Source organism: Sarcophilus harrisii, chromosome 3, assembly GCF_902635505.1.
Source record: "Sarcophilus harrisii chromosome 3, mSarHar1.11, whole genome shotgun sequence".
In the NCBI taxonomy this organism is placed as follows: Eukaryota; Metazoa; Chordata; class Mammalia; order Dasyuromorphia; family Dasyuridae; genus Sarcophilus; species Sarcophilus harrisii.
Window position 1 is genome coordinate 487410400 of NC_045428.1, and position 20660 is coordinate 487431059.

At 35.1% G+C, this 20660-nt stretch overlaps 1 protein-coding gene and 1 pseudogene across 5 annotated transcripts in view; one reads left to right on the top strand and one right to left on the bottom strand.

Moving 5' to 3' along the window:
• Positions 1-20660, bottom strand: part of BTG4 (BTG anti-proliferation factor 4) — a 129736-nt gene that overhangs the window by 81479 nt on the left and 27597 nt on the right. The window lies entirely within an intron of this gene.
• On the top strand, positions 10-15092 carry LOC116422523 (annotated as a pseudogene).

Here is a 20660-nt window from a genome sequence, read left to right on the forward strand (position 1 = left end):
ATCAACCCCATGACAGGGGAACCTGGTCCAGTCATGATGCCCAGATTGATCCCAGTGTTGGAATGGTGGTGCCTATTGTCCAAGTACTAGGGGTCCTGTCTGGAGGAGTAGAAGATTCCAACCTGGTAGGTGATTGAGGCTGATGGAGAAATATTATTGAGGAGTGGAAGAGAAGAATAAAAGAATCTTTAAAAAAAATAAAAAAAATGCTACAGAGAGGTACTCTTACTATTCTCTAATACTGGTAGCAGCTCTAAAGATAGAAGAGGACATGATATGCAACAATCCTGCTCTTTCCAAACTGTTTCTATATAACTTAGATTCCTCTCCTATGGCATAATATACAACTCCACACCCTGTTCTAGTGCCTCCAGGGTCTCTGTGAAGGAAAAGAGAATGAAGAAGACTGATGTTATTTTATCCTAGATATCCTATCAACCTAGGATACTGTTGGATACTAATTGGGAAAAAAAAAATCAGTATCTCCATCTGCTTTGGGGATCTTTGGCCTGGATGGAGAGTTCATGCATGGCAGTAGACTTGTGAATCATCTAAGGCAAAGCAGGACTGAGTAAGTGATGTTTTCCAGACTGTCTTACTGGAAAAGGAGCTGGCTGCCTGAGAGCAGTACTGACGTCACCAGTGGAAGGATGAGGAGCAGCTTATGGAGGATCTGGAAGCTCTCAGCCAGGAATTCCTTGATACTCACAACTGGGATACACTAATGGAAGTGAGACAATAGAGGCTTTTTTTATTGTTCCTGTTCTTCTGACCTGGTCCTATAACCTTGATGCTGCAAGCATTATTATAGTATTTGCTTCTGAAATCTTTCTCATTAAATCAACAAGAATATCAAAAATGTAAAAATAAATCCCAAGACTTCCTAGTCCCATCACCTTTTGCTTTTTCAGGATTACAGAGTTGAAAGAATATAGACTAGATGGTATAAAACATTCTCATTGATGTATTGCCTTCTGACCATTTGCCCCTTTATTTCTATTCATAGCTGTTGCCTCAAGACAGATTGATGGTAATTGAATAAACTTGCTGTGATTTGGAATCCCATTCTCTTCAGGAAGCCCAGAGAAGATCCAGAGTTCTAATGCCCTACCCTCTGATGCTGGGATTACTCACTCAAACTGGGAAAAGACCTTAGACATCTCATTCACATATCCCCCAAATCCCAGAATGATCATCAGAGAACATCCTGAGGGGTAGGGAATCTGCTATCCCTTAACTGTCAGGACAGGTGCCACATCTTGTTTGAGAGATGCAATGTCATTCCCTTTTCCCTAAAATTCTTCAAAATATCTTAGAAATCTATTCTGACAGTGCCTTCTGGTTCCATTGTCCCTATCACCAACCCTCATTCTGGACAATTGCTATTATTTGTCTTTCTTCTCTGCCCTCCTTAAAAGAAGAATGGGAACAGGAGACACAAGTGGTTCTGGAAGAGAGAAAAGTCCTACAATGCCTGGGATAGGCAGTGGAAAAACTCAGTCAGGAAAGTGGTGGTAGACTGCATGGCCAAGAGAAGGAAATGTGGAGGCAGCAGAGCAAATATCAGAGCAAACAGAGCTGGCATTGGACTAGAAAGGTAAGACTTTAGGGTAATTGAAATGGGAAGGAGAAGTGCTCACAGAATCACATATCTTCAGCATTAAAAGAAAACTCAAAAGTCATTTAGATCAGAAATGTCAAAATCACAGCCTAAACCAAATTAAAATGCAATTGGGAAATGTTAAACAAAATAAATAAAAATACAATACAATATAATGTTAATTTGAGACTTTCTAAATCAATTTGGGTATTTGAGTTTGACACCAATGATCTAATTCAATTACCTACTTGACCATTAATTTCTCCAGGGAATTTTAAAAAGAATTTATGCTTGAACCATACCCTAACTCTAACTTATGTTCAATTCCTGACTATACATTTTGACTGGTATAAAAGTCATCCTTTCATTCTAAGTACCTCTTGAGAACCTACCCATTGGAGAAGGATATGGTCCAAATTGGCATGTCATATGATAGATAGGGAGCAGCAGTTTGAATTGAGTTTTAAGCTAAGATTTCTCTGTCCTAGATTGTTCTGCATCATTCTGGTGAGTTCCAAATATTAGTCAGAGAAACACAGGGAACCCTGGATGGGGCCATTAGTCAGCTGCAATACATAAGGGACCTGAACCGCCTCCAACTCTTACAAATCCAGGTACCATTTTGGTGGGAAGGGGGTGGTAGAGACAGAGAGAGAGGGAATATTAAAAGTGTCCATAATTGGTGAAGTCCGAGATATATACTATTCAATTATGTGGAACAGGTGGGGCTTTACACTGGCCCAACTGTCTGTGATCTGAATGCCACAATGGGTATTGCAGATTCTCTTCTCCAGGAACCCTGTGTGTTTGGAGAATTACCCAAAAAGTAGTTTCTATGGGGAGGATGCTGCTTCTCTCAGGGAGGGTGTTATTGCCTGTTCTTTGTTGGGGCCATTATTGAGGAGCTTCACACAAATGCTGAAGGGAGCCCAAAGTCATTGCCCAGTCTTTGGAGATCAGGGACAAGAAACAGGTGTGAGCTAATTACTGGGCAGACTTGCTCTCTTCTAGCTTTCTCCACCTATTCATGCCCTTATCAAAAATATTTGGCCACTATCACAAAGAAAGAATATCAATAAATTGATATTCTTTAGCTTTGCTATTGAAAGCAAAATTTACTATTAGACTCTTGGGCTGGAGTACCATGGAAGAGTATGAGGCAAGAAAATATGCTACAATTAACTTATAATTCAATCCAACAGGCATTTAAGTACCAATTATGGTCAAGTTACCCTCTATGCAGATGTACATATCCAGCCACAGTTTATTCCCTACACTTCAGTTCCTCATCACCGGAATTGTCTATCAGACATTTCAAATTGGATAATTCACTGACATTTCAAATTCAATGTCTAAAACTGAATATATTATCTTCCCCCCTCCAAAAATCTCCTTATTCCAATTATCATATTTCAATTGAAGGCATCATTATCCTTCCTGTACCTGAGCATTATCTTCTCATTTCCATTATTTTTCATCACACTCGTCCACAAAGCCAATCAATTAATTGCCAAGTCTTGCTCTTTCTACATCCACAAATTTTTTTGCATCTGACCCTTTCTTTCTACTCACATACCTCTAAATACATCTTGCCCAGAATATTGCAATAGCTTCCTAACTTGTCTGCTTTCCTCAACTCTCTACCCATTTCCTATTCATCTTCCGTATTGCTGCTAAATTGATTTTCCTTAAGCAAAGAGATGACTTGATTTGGTCACTCCTCTGCTCAGTGAACTCCAATGACTTTCTACTGTCTCTAGAATAAAATACAAACTTATCTTTTTAGCTTTTAAAGCCCTTCACAAACTGGACAAAACTTATCTAGCTTCATGAAATTCTACATACACTTTATAATTGAACCAAAGTGGCTTTTTCTGTTTCTCATACAAAATTCCCCATCTCTCGCTTTCATGCTTTTTTATGGCTATGCCCCATGACTGAAAAGTACTCCTTTTTTCACTTATACCTTATAGAATTCCTCTTTTCCTACAAAACATAGTTTAAAAACCATCTTCTATATGAACTTTCCTGATTACAATTGCTAATGTCCTCCTTCCCTAACTACTTTGCATTTAATTACAGCATATGTATTTGCATTTATTTTCTTTAAAGTTTCAATTCCCTTGTTAGAATGAAAACTCTGACAAGGAGGGATTATTTCATTCTTTGTATTTGTGTTTCCATTGTTTAGCACTATACTTGGGCCTGGTAGGCACTTAAATGCTTGTTGATTTAATGACAACATAAAAACAAAAACAAAACAGCCTCCACTAAGAGTTTATATTCTACTAGGAGACTGCAAAACATGTCTAGAGAAGTAAACAAGGTAATTTAATGAGACTAGGAGGGATCAAAGAAGCTTCCAAAGAGGAAGTAGCTCCTGACCTGAGGCCTGATGGAAGATATGGGCAGTGAAAGAAAGAGACAAGGAGGGAAGTGTATTTGGCGATGGGAAACAGCCTATGAAAATACATAGTTAAGTTCTGGAATCATCCAGTTGCACTATAACAATGAAGAGTTAGAATCAATGTACATGAAGTAAAGTAAAACAAACTAAAATGGAAAGATATGTTGGAGCTATATTGTGGACTACTTGACTACTTAAGTACTGGTTAAAGAGTTTCTATTTTGTCCTAGAGGTAATAGGGGCCTGTCTGAACTGTTGGGTTTTTTGGTTCTGTTTTGTTTTAAGCAAGGAAGTGATATAACCTGACTATTTTAGGAAAGTTATTCTGATAATTATGTAGAAGATGGATTAGAAAGAGGACAAATAACAGCAAGCAGAAAATAAACTGATTATTAAATTTTAGGTGAAAGGTGATAAGAACTTAAATAGAATGTGAGTAATTTTATGCAGGTAGAATCAAGGCTACAAACAGAAATCCTGTGTAGTCTTTTGACTCTAGTCTGAGAGTTGCTCAGCAACTTAATTCAAAGTCCAATGCCTCTGTACTTTGCCAATTTCTCTTTTCTGAAGACCTATGACAACAAACTCAAAGCTTATCAAATAGCTGAACTAATAGAACAGCTATACCCCAAACCAAGAAATTCACCTTACTCCAAGGATACCTCATCTTTCTAAACTTTATGTGCTTGTTCACAATAAACTTGACTAGAAAAGGGACACAACCACTGACACAAAAAGAAATGAAACTGTAGAAAATTAAGGTTTAATGTCTGGTACTCTTGAATTACTATAATTCAAGAATTTCCCTCTAGATTCATTGGAAGGACTAAGATTTAGTAGTAAGTACAGTTGTTGCTATTGTTCAGTCATTTGTATCCAACTCTTCATGATACCATTTGGGGTTTTCTCTGCAAAGATATTAGAGTGTTTTGCCATTTCTTTCTCCAGCTCATATTACAGATGAGGAAACAGGGTTTAGTGACTTGTCCAAGATCATACAGCCAGTAAGTGTCCAAGTCTAGATTTGAATTCAACTTCTTGACTCCATGTTTGACATTATCTGCTAATACCTACAGTCCCTTGTCTCTCTTCTATAATAGGCTTTCAAGAAATGTTGAATGATTCAATTTATGCATAAATGGTACTTCATGATGGTAAAACTGGGAGAGTAGTGTTCTTGTTTTCACTTAAGTATCATTTATTTGGTCAGTGGGCAAGGCAAATAATTCCCCATGGATCTCTTTCTTACTGCAGACCTCAAAAGTGTTTCCCAGAAGTACCCCTATCATCGAGCAAGTCAGAAAAGCAAGCTGATTCCAATTCAGCCATCAGACCTTTCTGCCAGGGAGTTTGTGATTTACCAACATGGCCTCTCGATGCTACAGTTCCTTACACCTCAAATCAAAGTAAGCCTGAACACACTGAGATCTCACCTAAATGATGATCCCCCAGCAGCCACAGCAAAATAAGCTGTCAGAAAGGAGGTGATAGAGAGTGGAAGAGGAATAGCATCTTGTGAACATCCAAGCCCTCAGTTACAAAGTAATATCACCAGCTCTAAGTTTAATCTTTCTAATGAGAAAATTGGCAAATTGATTGCCTCAACTTTGCAGAAGACCTTTTAAATGCTCTTAATTTTATTGGCTTTGCTTGCCCAGGAGCAATCTGAATTGATGTATCAATGCACTTAACTCAAATTAATCTAGTTGACATTGCACAACTGAGTTGAGCAAGGAATTTTCCAGGACAATTCAACATTGTTTTTCAACATCTACCAAGCACTGGAGAAACAAAGATGGAAAATGATGTAGTAACTGCTCTCAAGTAGCTCATAGTCTAGTAAAAGAGAACAAGCTTATAAACAAATAGGTATTTACAAGGAAAATGTAATATTGGCAAAGAAGAAATGAAAAGTACTTTAAAAATGTTTGAGTTTACTTCCCAATGACAAGGATGGGAAGCAGACAGCAATTCATGAGTTAGACCTTAAAACCAAAGAGGAATTTTAATTGAAAGAAATGTGGACAAATTGCATTCAAGGCATAAGAAATAGCTTTAGGGGATGCATGAAGGCAGAAGAGAGGAGCATGACTTAATAGACCAATATGACAAACAAGAAAGCAATAGGCTAGAAAGGGAAGTTCGGTTTTCAAGTACTATGGTAAAATATTTGTATCTAATAATAATAATAATTCAACAGAGAGTATGGTATTATAGATAAAGTACTGGCCTTGGAGTCAAAAAGAACTGGATTTAAGTCCTGGCACTGATATATATACTGCATGTGTGTACATGAACAAATCATGTTACCTTTCAGCACCCAAAGAGACTCTCTGAATACAAGTTACTAATGAATGGCTTGCCTCTGTGGAAAAGAGGGAATATCCATACAGGAATTCCCCACACTAATGAAATGACAGATCTTGTTTTAAAAAGAAAACAATAAAGATCACATTTTTACAACACCTTAAAATTTACAAAGGATAATCCTAACAACTGATTAGGAACACAAGTATTAATATCCCATTTTACATATGAAGAAAATGAGGCTTGGAAAGATTAAGTAACTTGTCCATGATCACACAGCTAGTAAAATAGGATTCAACTCCTTGACTCCAAATCTAGTAGGTTTATTCACTGCAGTGTTCCATGATGCTTCTTAATCTGGGGAATTACTGAAAGGTTTTGCTCAAAAGAGTGTCCAAGACAAATATATGCATTAGGAAGATTATTTTGGCAATTATGTAAAATCCCTATAAGTACAATGAATTGTTTCCCTTTCAGGCTCCAGAAATCACCCTGCACATTGCTTCCAGCCTCCCAGCTATTCATGCCCCAGGCAATGCCTTCCACAATTCTTTCTTCTATTAGGTATTCCAACTTCATTCTCAGCCAAGATTTTCTAGGATCTAATAAAGACTCAAATGAAAAAATTAAATGAATATGTGTATACACACATGCATATATGTATCTATCTACATATATGCACATATTACAGCGTTGCATGTGTCCACATGTGTAAATGTGTACATGCATATATTTTTTATATATATACATATTTTAATATTTCTTTCTCAATCCCTAATATATCCCACTGGAAAAAAAAATCTTTAACTAAAGGATAATAAATGCCACTGAGTAAGAGCTTTCTAGAGTCAATGAGATGAATATGTCCTGGCTTGTGCCCAGAAATTCATAAATGTCCATAAACCTATCTATCCTTTTCAAACCTCGTGACTCTAAAATGGTATTTCCTTTAAGTCATGTGATCTGCCCTCAGGAAATCCTGGCCTCCAGAGTACCTCTCACCAGAGAATGATTTGCAACTATTTCTCTTCCCCACAATCCCCAAGATATGCTTAGTGAGGTAGTGCCTGCCTAGCAGCTCCAAGTAAGCAAATAGGAAATCAGGAGTAAAAAATGATTTTGACTGGATAACATATGGGAAGATGGGCTTTATATAAATGTTAAAGGGCTAATAAATATTTTGTATCTATTACTAAAATTTAAAGGATTTAAGAAAACAATGAAGACTAAGACAATTGAAAATTCAACTACAACCAGAATATTTTTTTTAAAATGAGAAAAGTCAAGGTACCACAAAAGGAATAGTAGCTGGATAAGATTTAATACAATAAATGGTTAATAATCTATGTGCTAATAATAATCATATTTACAGGGAAAAGTAGAGGAAAGACAAGAAAAAATGGGAGACAGTAAAAAGTTTCTCCCAGAAAAATGAACCAGTAAGAAATTTCCTTTTATTCAACTAAATCCAATAAATATCCATTAATTCAAGATACTTTGGGAGAGCTCAAGAATGTAAAACCAGAACAACAATCCCTGGCTTCAAGAAACATATATTCTATAGGGAAATAAATAATATGTCTACAAATAAGTAGAGGTAAAGAAAACTTGGGAGGAAGAAAGCACTAAGTGGAGGGAAGTTAGGTTACATAAGGGTCCTCAGAGGAAATTGTACTTAGATGAGCCTTGTTGCAAAAGAAGTATAGTTTAGACATGAGGTAAAGCTTATATGAATGTATAGAGGGGGGAAATTACATGAGAAGTTCAGAGAGTAAGATGGCAGTGGTCCAAAACATGGAGTTTCTAGAATACTGAGACTTGGCATTCTTTCTCAAGTTGAATATTTAAAGCTACTCTTCCAACCTGGTTCTGACGAGGGGGAACCCCGAAACTCTAAAAATCCTTGAAGGACAAATTCTCCTTGAATCCTGGCCTCTGTAAAAGACCCTGCCTGAGGGAAACAGGATAAACAGTTTAATTCTGTTATCCTGAGAGACAGGGTCCCACCCCTATTGATAACACTCACTATTGTTTCCCATTGAATTAAAGATCAAACCTAGAGACACTCATTCAAATCTATTCAAATTCCAGCTCAAGTTGAAACCAGCCCCCATCAAGAACAAACCCCAGCTTGTTGTCAAGACTTCTATTATAAAAAGAGCCAATTTTAAACTCAGTCCTTACAGAGGACCTAATATGCCATGCCAAAGAAACTCTCTCTCCCTGGCATAACAGCAAATCTCTGCCTGCTGAAATGATAATCTCTTTCAGCATTACCCTCTCTTAACTCTCTCACCTAAGACTTTTTGACTCTCTGTCAGGATCTCTCTACTAGAAACTTTATTTCTCTGTCAGACCTTGCCACTAAGGAATTCAGTCTTTCTATTCATGCATAGCAAAGGCTGACTTCCCAATGTCTATAATAAACTTCTTTTTTTATTAGTCTAGCTTTTCAGGTTTGTAAATACCTTTATGAAGGACTTATGCACCGCCAGAGGGGGCTCCCCTAATTCCCTTCCTTGTGCTGAATCCAAAGGGGATTTAGGAGAACCAAATCTCTTCATTTGGTTCCCTGAACCCCAAACCTGCCACTAACCTCATCATTTAACTCCCTGACCACCAGGAACCCTAATCATAATCTCATCATTTTGGTTCCCTAACCGGGAAACCCAAAATCTAGACCTCATCAGTTCTAATTTTCCATAAAAAGCATATAATTGATGGGTACCCCCACATTATAAATCTGCTGGGACAGAGGTCAGGAGTTGAGGATACAACATTAATAAAGATAAATCAATTTAAGATAATTTAAGGAAACAAAGAGTGAATACTAACAACTAGTAGGATTAGATAAGGCTTCTCATTGGAGGTGGCACCTGAGAGGACTCTTGACGGAAGATAAAGATTCACAGAGGTAAAGGAATAGTGAATTACAAGCATTCAGGGTAGCTGTGCAAAGAGATGGAGTGGGAAATGGAAAACTGAGTTAAGGGGACAGCAAGCAGACCAGTTTGCTTGGAATATATGATATACAAATGAAGGATAATATGAAAGAAAAATCTAGAGGGGCAGTTTGGAGCCAGATTATAACAGACTTTAAAAGCTAAACTGAAGTTTGTTAATTTTTCCCCCCTGAGGCATTTAGGATTAAGTGACTAGCCCAGGGTCACAAAGACAGGAAATATCAAGTGTCTGAGACCAGAATTTGAACTCAGGTCCTCCTGAATTCAGGGCTGGTGCTCTATCCACTGCATCACCTAGCTGCTGCCTCTGAAGTTTATATTTTATTTTAATGATAATAGGGAGAATGCAATGTTTCTTTAATAAGAAAGTGACATAGTTAGACCTGAACATTAACAATATTATTTGGGCAACTTTTTTGGAGGATGGACTGATGAAAGAGAGTTAGCATACAGGGAGACCAAATAGGAGATTATAAAAATAAAATAAAGGAATGTTGATTAAGTTCCTGAATAAATGTAGTGATAATGTAAGGAAGAAAGGGACTAAGATAAGAAAACAAAAAGTTAAGGTTTAATTATTCAGGAAGGTACTGCATATCTCAAGAATTCTGAATTTTATGATTGTATGAGTTATTTCAGTCTTACCAAGCTAGAAAGACTGTCTATGAAGTTCATGTCTCTGATGTAGGGTATTTTCTCAATACAGAATGATCAGAATAAATTGTTCGTTTTGAGAGAGAGTTTGGCATCTGTGGGAAGCTTCACTCTACTCCTGATTCACTGTCTAGCCCACATCACTGCTGCTGATCTCTACCAGGATTCCAATCCTATTTTTCTAAAGCTGTTTTATGAGGTAACATGATTCTTTTTAAAGCAGAATGTCTCTAACCATAAGGCATTCAGTTCTGTATAGGTAGGTAGTGGTCCAGTGTAATTGGCTTGAAATATTAATGTCTTTAAATTTTGAAGCATTTTCTTGTAGGTGAAGAATTAAATATTTAAGTATCTACTATGCTGAAATCACTGTGAGGTATACAATATAAAACTAAATTCCCTTCTCTCAAAGAATTAACTTCTGAAAGAAGAAGACAAACACAAATAACCAATATAAAAAAGAATGTGATAAATGTAATAAAAGAACACAGAGAAGGAAGAGAGCTAAAAGAGCAAATTAAGGTGATTTGGGGATTAGATCTCAAAAGAAGAATGGGATTTCAACAGGCAAATGTGAAAAGAGGATAGGGAAAACTATGAGTAAAGACATAAATATAAGATAGTTGTTCACTGAGAAGCCAGTGAAAGTTTTTTAGCCTTCCCAGTGAGGGAAGCAGACTTCCAGAGGGCCAAGTTATATTTAATACCTTGATTACCAAGACTCTTTGAGACTGTCTGCAGGAGTTACTGTCCAAAGTCAGGGGAGGCACTTTAGAATTTGTGTGTGAATGTAAATTGCTACATGAAATATTTTGTGGGTATTCAAATGTTAAGTAATAAATAAGATATAATAATCACTAGCCCTCTATCCTTTGCAATCTCTCTCTACAATAAAGTTTTAAATAACACTGACATAAAAAGCCTACTGCTCTGCTCCTATCACTTTATCTCCTCCTTGATTAGGGATTGAAAGCTTGTCTCAGTGATGTATTTTCAGTCAAGCTCCAAATGTCAGCAGTTTTCCAGAATAAGAAGTCTGACCAATGTATAACAGCTATTCTACTGAAGGGAGAACCTACCTCTGAAGAAAGAGATCTTCTCTCTAAGCTCATTGACACAAAAGTTAAGTTTCACAAGGATCCAGGGTCCCCAGAAGAGGTAACTAATAACAGTGTACTGATACCATGCGGGCTTTTTTTTTTTAAGTTAATTTCTGAACTCAGTGAATTCTTCAAACTGACCTATTCAGAGGATTTTAGCATAGGGATATTGTTGTTATACTGAAATGATAGACCTCTTTCATATCCAATGGGTAAAATTTGAAGACTTCTATATCTTATAAACTCTGGTATATTATTCTAAAGCACAGCTTATGGATGTCATGTGACTTTTTGAATTACTCGTGATACCAATGTGTCTCCAGAATTATATAACTATTAGTAATGTAGGAATAAAGCTAATACATGATCAGAGTTTCATCCGTTAAATTCACTATGACCCAGAACCAAGTTCATATGTTCAAGTGATATCATAATTTTCTTAGTGCTATTTTCTAAGTGAGTTTAACACTGCTCTATGATGATGATCATTAGGATTTATATAGTACTTAAAGATTTGCAAAACACTTTGAAAATAGATCCTAGGACATAGATGCTATTATCCCCATTTTATTACTGAGGAAAACTGAAGCAGATGAATATTAAGGGATTTGCCCAGGATCATATACCTAGTAAGTATCTGAAGCCATATTTGAATTTAAACCTTCCTGATTCCAAGTCAAGTGTCTGCAATTACCTGCCTATTTCTTGAATGTTTCCCTTTTTTTAATGCATTTGTTTAATTAAGTATAATTTGGCCTACTTATATGTTAAAAGGGAGAGGGAAATGGTATTACAGATGAAATTTTCCATCAAAAACAAGCCCATATTGAATTATGTGATCAAATGAGGTAATATGTATATAAAGCACTATGTAAATATTAGCTATTATATTATTAGCAAGGAGCTTTGTCCAAAATTTGAATGACCATAATCATGCAATACTTAAAACAGCTATCTGCTAAAAAAATAAAAAATAAAATAAAGTTTAAAATAACACTATTAGCCCACAAGTCAGTAAATACAATCTCATACATTACTGGAATAATGATGTTCCAGTGTATCTATGTATACTTAAGAGAAATGAGGGGTTGTCAACTTTTTTCTATGCAGTGTATGAAGAAGAACATATGCCATCTACTTTCCATCAATCTTGAACATTTTCTGAAAAATAAGTTTTCTTTAGAACAACAAATCCTAAAGGAGAGAATAACATCATGGGGAAAAATAAGAGGTGAGACCTCAAATCTACTGTAGTAAATATTGTACTTTTTCTACAGAATAGATACTGAAACTTATAAACCTGAAGTGCTGATCTTTTTAGTGTAAGTCATCTCAGATTTAAATGCTTCATTTTCAAGTGTAATATGAATGATAACTCACTGTCCACTACAGTTACATATATAACATCCTTATAGAATGTAAGAGAACAAGAGCTTTTTAGGCTTCATATCCTCAAGAATCTTAGCACAGTGCCTAGTACACAGTAGGTATTTACTAAATGCTTGCTGAATTGAATTTAATCAAATCAGTATTATAAAACTCTGTAAGAACTTTATTGCAAGAATTATATCTTAGGTCATCAACAAAGCTTCTGGTTGGAATACTAGCCAAAATGGGGAGTAGGAAGGGCAATACTAGCAAATTCTCCTCCCCAACTTCTACAAAAATCTAGAAAGAGCATCAGATTAGAAAATTTAACAGAAAATAATAATAAAAAACACAGCAATGTATCTTTCCAATTCAAAGAACAGGGAACATAAGACATAACCAGCTGGGTTATATATCCAGTATGAACTAAGGAGATGACCTGAAGATATATTCCAGGGCAAAGACCAACTGTAGATCCATCTTAGAACAGAAGTGAATAGAAGTTATGCAACTCTGACTCTGCAGTAAGATCTTGAATTCAACCCACAACTGTGTGACCAGGGCAATGAATTAAGTCCAAAGGGAAAGCCAGCAGCTGTTATTCTGAACCATGTAGCCTTTGAGCTAAATGACAGGGGATGAGACCAGCAACTATCTACTTATGCTACAATCAGGAGCAAGCCTTCATTTGTTGTGTCTAGATCCAAAATGGCATTAGAAGTTTGCAAAGTTTAGACTAGGAGGGCAGCATCAAATTCTTGGAAAGAATTTTCTCAAGTAATGGACTCTTTAAAATTTAGAATAGCTCAAACATGAGTTATGACTCCATGTGACAATAGAAATATTCAAAGAAGTAGAGGGAAAAAAGGAAAATCTAGGGTAGTTCATATTGAAAAACAACAACAACAACTGATCTCAAAGAGAGAGAATTTAAGAATCATCAAACTACCTAAAAGCCACAACCAAAGAAAACCTGGATATATATTTCAAGAAATCATGACAAAAAGTCCAAATCTGTTAAAACCAGAGGGCAAAGTAAATATAGAATCTGATGATCACTTCGTCTAAAAGAAGCTCTTGAATGAAAACTGTTAGAAATATCATAGCCCAAATCTAGTACTCCTAAATCAAAGAAACTACATTCAGGATTACTCATGGTTTAATAGCTATCAAGATAAAGGAGCTTAGAAAACAGTATTCCAAAAGGAAAAAAAATTCAAATATAGGTATAGGTATATGTGTGTGTGTGTGTGTGTGTGTGTGTGTGTGTGTGTACATATCATACATAGGCTTACAACCAAGAATAATTAACTAAGAAAAAAGTATAGCCCAATGGGAGGAAAATATACTTCTAATGAAGTAGAGGACTTCTAGCAATTCCTGAAGAAAAAAAAACCTGAGTAGAAACTTTTAAATAAAAACACAGGCTTCAAGAGAGACATTAAAAAAGGGTGGGCAATCAGAGAGAATTATAAAAGGATAAAATGTTTGCATTCTAATAGGAGAAGACTATACAAATACCCCTCATAACTCTAATGTGATAAGGCATCACTGAGGAAGTTAAATAAAAGAGGACACCTGGAATTTTTATTATTATTATGTTTTGATTATTTTACAAGACAAGAAAGGAAAGGAAAAAAGAAATTTCCCACAGATAAAACTCAGGTAGCACGGTGGATAGAACTCTGAACCCAGAGTCAAAAAGACTTGCTTTCCTCAGTTCAAATCTGGCCTCAGACATTCACAAGCTATGTGACTCTGGGTAAATTATTTAACCCTATTACCTCAATTTCCTCATCTGTAAAATGAGCTGGAGAAGGAAATAGTAAACCATTCCAGTAGTATCTTTTTCAAGAAAACACAAAAAATGGAGTCATGAAGAGTTGAACACAGCTGAATAATAACAATAGAGATGAAAGGGGAATAAGAGTAAGATAATTACTTCATATAATTAGGGTATACAAGTAGATGAATTTTAAATCAAGGAGGAAGTAACATGGATAGGTCACTTTCGTCTACCACAGTCAAAAGAAAGAAAACACACACACACACAAAAGAGTTCTGGTTTAAAAATACATTCAAATCAATAAGAAAGCATGGAGTAGTAAAGTGAGGAATAAAAAGATTTAGTAATAATTAGCAAAACAAATGTTAACCTCTAAGAGTAAGTCATGAAAAGGAAAGAAAGGGTAAGAACTTCTGATTTAGGAGAGGGAAAACACAATGACTAAATAATCAAGGATCTTTCACCAGCCTAGGCAATCATCAGATAATATAGCATAAAGTTACAACCAGTGTCTGAAGGTATAACTTAATACTTTTTTCCCTGTATCTCTTTTGTGTTTTTCAGTTCTGAAACTAAAAGTCTGCCTTACTTCAATCCACAAGAAAAAAAAAAGGAGTTAGATTCATTAATACAACAACTGACAAAATTCTTGAAGAAAGAAGATGATTTTTAAAAATGAGTTAGTACATGTGCAAATGGCTTGTGCAATGTAAAGCTTTATATATGTATATGTGTGTTTAATGACTAAAGACTAAACAGAAAAAAATTAATTGGCATTGGAAAATAACATAGCACCTTAAGTTCTTATCTACATTTCTACTGAAAAGAATATTTATTATTCTACTCTAAAGAATAAGCTCTCCTTCCTTTATTACTGCAGTCTTATTAAAATACTGATGAAGGTTTCTTCTGGAATTAAAAAATTCTCAAATATCATTTATCAGTGCAGAAGACTAGCAGAATAACAAAACTAATTCAAAGAAATGATTACAGTTTACATTGTTCTGAACAACTCATCTATATCAGCTGCCTTGGTCATTGAGAAGTTAAAAGATTTACACATAATTAGTGTAATTAGTATAGACTTGAACCCAAGTCTTCCTGACTATGTATACATATATATAAAATGAATGTCAACATTTCCTTCTTAAAAAAAAATTTTCCCACAGACAGCTCTTTAGTACTAAAAACAACATCAGCCAAAACAACAACAATCTGAATTCAAATCCAGCCTGTGATTTTGTCTGACTATGGACATGTCATGTAGCCTCAGTTTCCTCATATGTAAAAAAGGGATACTATCTGTAGTACCTGTCTCACAGGATTAGTATGAGGCTTAAATGAGAATCTATTAAAAGCATTTTACAAACTTTAGAGTAGAGTAAGTCTGTTTTTCATATAACACTCGATGGGGATGTTTTCATGATTCAAAAATTTTAGGAAAAACTGATTAAATGAAAACACAGCAAGAATAATGATATTTAGTTTGTGGCAGCCCTTTTTGTAGTGGCTAATAACTGGAAATTGAATGGATGACCATCAATTGGAGAATGGCTGAATAAGTTGTGGTATATGAATGTTATGGAATATTATTGTTCTGAAATGACCAGCAGGATGATTTCAGAAAGGCCTGGAGAGACTTACATGAACTGATGCTGAGTGAAATGAGCAGGACCAGGAGATCATTATACAATTCAACAACAATACTATATGATGATCAATTCTGATGGATATGGCCTCTTCAACAATGAGATGAACCAAACCAGTTCCATTTGTTCAATAATGAAGAGAACCAGCTACACCCAGCGAAAGAACTATGGGAAATGAGTGTGAACCACAACATAGCATTCCCACGCCTTCTGTTTTTGTCTGCTTGCATTTCCTTCTCAATTTATTTTTACCTTATTTCTAAGTCCAATTTTTCTTGTGCAGCAAAATAACTGTATGGATATGTATACATATATTGTATTTAACATATACTTTAACATATTTAACATGTATTGGTCTACTTGCCATCTAGGGGAGGGGATGGGGGGAAGGAGGTGAAAAGTTGGAACAGAAGGTTTTGCAAAAGTCAATGCTGAAAAATTACCCATGCACATATCTTGTAAATAAAAAGCTATAATAAAAAAAACAAAAAAAAACAACAAAAAGAATAATGATATTTAAATGAAACTTTAGAAAAAGATGTCATACTGATGAAGTCCTGGGTAATTAGTTGGGGTTGGCAAAAAAAAAAAAAAAAAAAAAAAAGCCTGAAGTACTGATAAAGTTATAATATTACCTGAGTCTAGCAGGAAAGGGTACTGATCAGCTCAGACTTATAGTCCAATTCCTGTGGAGATCTTGGGAAACCCCATCTCACTGTATCTAATCAGAAAGTCAAATTATGAAGTCAAACTTTGAGGTTAAATTTTCCCTATAAATTTGTGCCATCTTTGCCAAGTCCTTTTTGGATTTGTCCACCATGGTGTTCTGTCTTGTGGTATCTTCTACCTCACTCCTTCCTTATGCCTTATGGGGTGTCTTTTTATATATAGCTAACTAGCTTTTTTAGGGTGCTAAACTCCTCTATGGATTTAGCCTGCCAGTTAATGACATACTCCTATTTCATGATGTATTTCCTTTCTGGTTAATTATGAGTTTCACTGAGCAACTTGTCTTTTCCATTGTTGTTCAAATTCCTTTCCTTGCTATATGCTCTCCTAAACATATTTCATATGTACCACTGCTAGTACCTATTTGACCTCTTCGTTTTGACTATAATCTCTTCTCAGAAATAAATGTACCTTTTGACAAGGAAAAAACCATTATGAATTCATCACACCAAACTTCATCATTTTGTGCCTACACCCAACCTCAGCATATACCATAAAGGAAAACCTCAAAATCCCCTCATAACTCTGGACTTTTAACTCCTCCTTATTTTTTCATCCAACAACTAAGTATTTCAAATTGCTTTTTTCAAAAGAAAATTAGAAATTGGTTGGATATTTTTACCTGACTCTCCAAAAAGCATAATTCTAAAAGTAGAATGATAAGTCAGGCTCAGGAATCATAGGATTTCCCATGAAGATTATCCTGTTAATAATTATCCATTTTAATAATCCTATCCTATCTTCATTTTAGATTCATTAATAAATTAGTAATTGTCCTGTGGGCTTTTCCAGAACTCCATGCATTGGGTTTTCTTAAATAAAGCTTCTTTTTCTCTCTAATAATGATTATGCTCAATTAAAAAATCTGTCAATGAGTAGTATTCTGAAATGTGAGGAAATCCTATTCTATTTTTATAAACATCCAGCACAGATCACTATGAACTTTATTTTACAAAAATTTTTAAAGATATCTACCAATATAATAAAAGTTCGTTAAGGGTTCCAGAAGGCTTTTTAACACAGACTTGCCAAGAGCTCAAGGCCTCTGGGAGAAGAGAAAAAATAGTATAGCATAGAAATTAAAGATCTTTCCTCTCCCTTCCCACTTGTGTCTGAGTGAGACACCTCCTAGAACCTAATCCTGTTGATTTATTGGCTGCCTGCCTAGGCACTCCATTAGATTTCCATTAATACACTAACAGCTGCAGTCTCTTAGCAAGCACATTCTTCTTAATGGAAATGCCACACAGATTACAAGGCAGGGATCAAGTTCTACCTCCTGCTGAATTATGTGTATTTAAAATCAATAGCAAACTTGTTTCAAAAATAGTGAACTTCAAATAGTTGTTAATTAGACAGACACACCAATGACTAGATCAGGACTGACCTCTTCATAGAAAGGAGTCAAAATTTTATTCTCATAAACAAGATCCACCATTGTTCTCCACATAAAAACTAATTCATTCCATGTTTACCAAATACCTACTATGTTCAGAGAATGGATACAAATCCACTTATTATGATGAATAAAACTACCAAATGTTCATACTATTATGTCTTGATTTTAAAAGACATCACATTATTTTAATCAAAACATTAATAATAATCATAATGACATTTTTCTACATATTTTAATATAATTTGAAATTCTGTAGTTTCATATATAAAATTCTGATGAACTACATATAGCCATCCTTAAACCAGACTTGGCAATTTAAGCACATATTTTTAAAATTGAAATAAAATTAAAACTATAAGAGAATCAAGGCCTTTAAAAATAACTTTTACCACATAATGATGTCAATATGTTTCACTCCCTGGGGAACCATTTTTAATAATCATGGTGTTGTGTGACTTTATTTATTGCTTGAATTGTTATCAGGATTGTTTTCCAAAAGTGTTAAATTTCAAGCAACTTTTTAAAAATATACACTCTTGATTATTGGGATGCCAAATTATCAAATTGTTTGAATAACAAAAATATTGAACAAGTAAATGTCCATTGTGAAAAGGCCAACATTTGGACATAGAAGCTCTTCACTAAATCAGCCATGAGTTAGTGTTTTGGGGTGGGTGAAAGATAAAACATAAAATGACTTGATGGCCTATGTAGCCTCTCTGTTTCTGCAGTAGCAATGACAGAAAACAGTACCAAGGAAGCTAAGCTGATATCCAGTGTAAGAACTTTCCTAGTCACTAATGAGGAAGCATATTAGTAGAGGAATTAAAGCATACCTATATTGACACTCTGTTCTGGGTCTGATTTTCACTAATAAAGAGAAACTAGTTGGAGAAGTGAAAGTGATGAGAATCTTGAGGGAAAGTGCCCACTTCCTCCTACAGTTTATAATAGAAAAAGATAGGGAATCTGGATGATCTGATATAAACTTCTAGTTTATGGGAAAGGTTATTTCAAAAGTTAAAGAGGAAAGAGAGGTAGGATTCCCATAGACTGAAATCAGCCAAAAAGGAGTGAGAGATATTCAAGAATAAAATTCCAAAGACAAGTATAGCAATGCTAAGGAAAAGGGAAAACAATTCCAATGAGAAGGAAAAATGGGATTTATCTGATGAAACTGGTATGGATATACAAGGTACTCACCAACCAACTTAGATTTGTACAAGAAAGGTGCAGAAAATAGAAATAGGAAATAGAGGATGAATATAAGAGCATAGCATGGTACTGGAAAAAAAAATAGCACCAGGAATGCTAAAGTTCAGAACTGAGGTAAAGTTAGGGAAAGAAGCCAAGGGGAGGGAGGAAGGAAGGGTGAAGTTTTATAATTTTGGCTATATTGGATGAAAAAGAAAGATCCAAAAAGGATCTATATTTGGGTAAGTAGGATAATATGAATGACAATAGAACAAAGGCAGAATTGTTTAACTATTTTGTTTATGTTTTCTCTATAAAGGAAAATGACTTTTACCCTGAAAATGACAAAAATTTACTAACAAGGACTTGATATCCAAGACAATTAAGGAGATAGTAAATCAGCATCCAGTTATCCTTTATGAATTCAAGAAATGTGAACCAGATGAACTACATCCTTGAGTCAAGAAAAAACTAGCAGATGTGATGTCTGAGCCATTGTCAGTGATGTGTAAGAGCTCAGGGAAACCTAGGGTACTATAAAAAGGAGAAGGGGAAATGTTTTCCCAATTTTCAAAAAAGAGAAAAGGAGAGATTCTTTAAACTATAAATCAGTGAACTTAACTTCTATTCCTAAAATCATCAAAGAAAAGGTTGGCAGACATTTACAAAAAGGTCAGATAGGATTATTAAAGTAGCAGATGAAGAGAATGCTATGATTACAAATTACCTTAATTTCAGTAATACTCAATAAAATATCTCATTTATTTTCATGGAGAAGATAGAGAGATATGAATTAAATTAAAATATAATCAGGTGAATTTAGAACTGGTTGTATACCTGCCTTAAAGAATAGTTACTAATGGTTCAATGTCAACAAGGCAAGAGGCTTCCAGTGGAGAGTACCCCAGGTATCTGAACTTGAACCTTTGTTGTTTAACATTTTTTATCAATGATTTGATTAAAAGCATAGATGGTATGCTTATCAAATTTTCAAATAATATAAAGGTGGATAGGATACCTAATACAGTGGATGACAAGATCTAAAAGGATATTGACAGGCTTGAGTACTGGGTTAATTCTAATATAATATTCAATAGGAATAAATTTAGTTTTAAATTTGGTTGCAAGTCACTTTCACAAATATTGAAAGGGCATGGATACTCAAAAATTGTTCTGAAAATGATCTTGGGGTTTTAGTAAACTGCAAACAGCAATGTGATTTGGCAGCTAAAAAAAAACATATATTAGGGGGCAGCTAGTTGGTGCAGTGAATAGAGCAACCCTGAAGTCAGGAGGACCTAAATTTAAATCTGGTCTCAGACATTTAATACTTCCTACCTGTGTGACTCTAGACAGCAAGTCACTTAACCCCAATTACCTCAGCAAAAATAAATAAAATAAAATAAAAAACTACATATATTAAGAGAGAGATAGCTTCCAGGAATAGGAAGGTGATAGTCCCACTATACCCTGTCCCCAGACATCATGTGGATTTTTCTATTCA